Below are 3,557 nucleotides of genomic sequence, written 5' to 3'. Positions count from 1 at the left end.
CACTTATAGGCCGCAGGCATTCACAGGGTACTGGGAAGATGCAGACCAGGCTGGCTCATGCTACAGTTGTGGTCAGCATGAACAATACCGGCATGAATGTCCAATAATGCCCTGGACATGGCGTTTCTCCACCCGGGGAAACAGCTACTGCCCGCGCTGGTAACTAGCTCCCCAACACCGCCGGAGGCGGAACTTACCGAGGATGAGCAAATTGACCTTCTTTCTGTTTGCTGCATAGAGCGCACTAGCTCTGTTAGCTCTTGTTCAGTATCATATATCAAGGCACATGTTTTAGGCACAAAGATATCCGCACTTCTATATACTGGTGGCAGTGCCTCTATCTAGATGATAGTTTTCGCGTGTGCCCGACGAACTCACACAATGTAATACGCGCTTGAGAGCTGCTACCGGAGCATTAATAACGTCGCGAGCAGCGGTGCGCTAAGAAGCAAGACATGTCGGCCGCATTTTAATTGTTGCTTGGGGTTGGCAATACCCAGGCAACAGGGCGGGAATTTTATTCCCGTGAAAACAGTGTTCGATTTGAGAAACGGCGGCTTGCGAGTTCTTGTCGAGAAATGCGCTTTTGAGGATGCGCAGAAACGACAGCTCGTGTGCACGCTGGAGCCGTTGGCAGCCATGTTCACGGAAAAGCCAGGCGGCACTCATGTACTGCGTTACCTCATCTATAAAGGAAACGCACAACCTTGGAAATGCAACCAGGATTACGTAGTGCGCACAAGCGGGCGTTCCTGGAGGAGATGATTGACACCGATGTGGTGAGACTGTCTCAGAGCCCTTCGGCTTCTCGTGTCGTTCTAGCGCCTCAAATAGATGGCACTGCTCGGTTATGCGTAGACTATCGACGCTTAAAAGATGCCACGGTTGGGGATGCTTATCACTTTCCCTTAATTCAGTCGATTCTGTTAGATATGGGTAGTGCAACGGTGTTCACTACAGTCGAGTGCTCTCGGTGATTTTCGCAAACTGACATGGAACCCGCTGACATCCGTAAATTCACTTGCTATAAAGGACTTTTCGAATGTGTCCGCGTGCCATTTGGCTTGAAGAACTCACCTAGTGGTTTCCTACGCCTAATGAATACTGTTCTCTAGGAAGGGCGGTACAGTCGTGCTATAGTATGTAAGGATGATGTTATCTTCTTGCGCAATATTGAGGAGCACTTAGAACACCATGCCATCGTTATTCAGAAAATGCAGAGTTGGACTTACCGTGAACCCCCCCAAAAAGTTCCAGTTAGCGTGGTCAAGAGTAGACTTGCTCGGTTTTATTGTGAACGATGGTCAGCTTCTTCCTAATGACGTGAAGTTTCGCATCATTGCAGACTGCCCTTGCCCGCACGAGGTCAAGAGCTTGCAGCGTTTATCGGGAATGATTAGATTCTACCGTTCTTTCATACCACGCTACGCAGATCTCACAATTCCGCTTATTAAACTACTGCGGAAAGGCGTAAAATGGAGTTCGGGTGACTCTCAGCACAACGCATTTAGAACACTGATCAGTGTAATTGCTAAGACCACAGCTCTAATACTCCTAGACTTAAACAAGCCGTTTGTGCTACAAACAGACGCTACCTACTACGGTCTAGGCGCTGTTCTAACAGGAATCGAAGGGTGAGTCGCAGCCAGTTGCGTGCTACTTCCCAGTTGAGTTGCTACTTGCCAGTTGAGTTCTACTTGGCCAGGCATGCGGCAGGACGTTTTATAATATCCGCGAAGCCGTTCGATTTGTGGACGAGTAAAACCACGTGTTGGCCTGCCACCGGGCTTGATGCAGCCAGTTCTTACTCAAACCCCTTGTCAAAGTGTCGCGTGTGAGGTAATGGACCGTTTCCCCTGTACACCTCAGGGCAACCGCTACTTATTGGTGGCTACTGACCACTTTACGAAGTTGGTGGACTTATGCCCATTGCGTGCTCTTACTTCGCAGAACATTTGGCGCTGTCCCCTTGGTGTCTTCTCGCGCTTTGGTTTGGCACTACAACTGATAACCGACGACGCCACTCACTTCACGAGTCGCACATTCTCGAAGACACGCTGTGACTTTGGCATCAAACACAAAAGGACAACGCCATACCATCCAAGGGCTAACATGACAGAATGCATCTAGAGGAACCTGAGGTCCATGCTGATGACACATACCACCGATCATACGGAATTGGATGCTAAGCTTTCGAAAATATCATTTGCAGCGCGTACTACGGTCAACAGATTTTTTTTATTCAGATACCCTAAAGACCCTTACGAGCATTACATAGGGGGGGGGGGGGGGGTTAACAACACAATTAGGGGGGGAAAGGCAATATAGAACACCATGGGAAAGATCACCGAATACAACAAGAAATATAAAAATTAAAAAAGGAAAGAGAATTGCATACATGATGAAAAAAAGAACACTCCGTACAAATCATGTAGATACACTTACAATGCGTCAAAGGCATAAAATTCTGCTTTTACCCAACATGCGTAAAACTGCGCTTCAAATTACTTACAAATGAGTCATGATCACATATAGAAGCAATTTCTTTTGGCAGCTTGTTCCAGTGATGAATAGCAAGAAAGAGCAGTGATTGTCGCAGGATATTCGTACGCGCAAACATGGAACGCACTTTGAAGGGATGGTTGAGGCGGGGGAAAATTTTTCGGGGTGGTTTGATATGGGATGCTGTAAAGGATGACGGGGTATGATGGAATATGTGGAAGTGGGAAAGCAGTGCTAACAGTCGTCGTGTTTCTAGAGATGGTAATTGAAGGGACTCTTTGATAGCCGTGATGCTGGATGTTCTAGAGTATGTTTTAGTGATGAAACGTGCTACTTTATTTTGTAAAGATTCCAGCTTGTTTATTAGGTAAGCCTGATTTGGATTCCATATTATGGAAGCGTATTCAATCTTTGAGCGAACTAGAGCTGTGTTCTGGTGTAAAACCAGATCCACTGGTTTTACACCTACATATCGGAACTTTGGCAGGAAAATTTCATTTCCGTTAACGTATACATTGGTACCGTCGCATTTGGCCTATTCTGCTAATGGCTATTCGTCAATGCACGACGTAACCGGCTTACAACCGCTATCACTGCTGCTCGTGAGAAATTGAACAACGCTCGACTCGAGCGAACAAGACAATATAACTCGCAAGATTCATAGGTGTGTTGATGGTCACTGCATTTTGCAGAAGTTTGGCGCTGTCGGTAGCTGAGCGAACCATGGCCAAAACACTCGCATTTGCAACAGTGGGGAGATTTGGCACGTGTGGCCTAACACGGAGCTTGATATACCCGGCCTTGATAGAGTCGGGCAGGACACTTGAAGCGAAGGTGAGGATTAGGTGCTTGGTCTGGATTTCTTTGCTATCCAGCCTCATAGATCTTTTGACATTGACAACATTCTGCTCACTGAAGCCCTCCAAGAGCGCAGCCTCTGTCAGCTCTAACAAATCTTCGTCCAAGATAAAGCCGTGTGGTGAGGGGTTACTGGCACTTGAACGTCCCCAAATGACACTAGACTGGACAGGTTTCTGTACTGTTTCTGATCATAG

Source organism: Dermacentor variabilis, unplaced genomic scaffold (genome assembly GCF_050947875.1).
Source record: "Dermacentor variabilis isolate Ectoservices unplaced genomic scaffold, ASM5094787v1 scaffold_39, whole genome shotgun sequence".
Lineage (NCBI taxonomy): Eukaryota > Metazoa > Arthropoda > Arachnida > Ixodida > Ixodidae > Dermacentor > Dermacentor variabilis.
Note: the sequence above shows the minus strand (reverse complement) of the source record.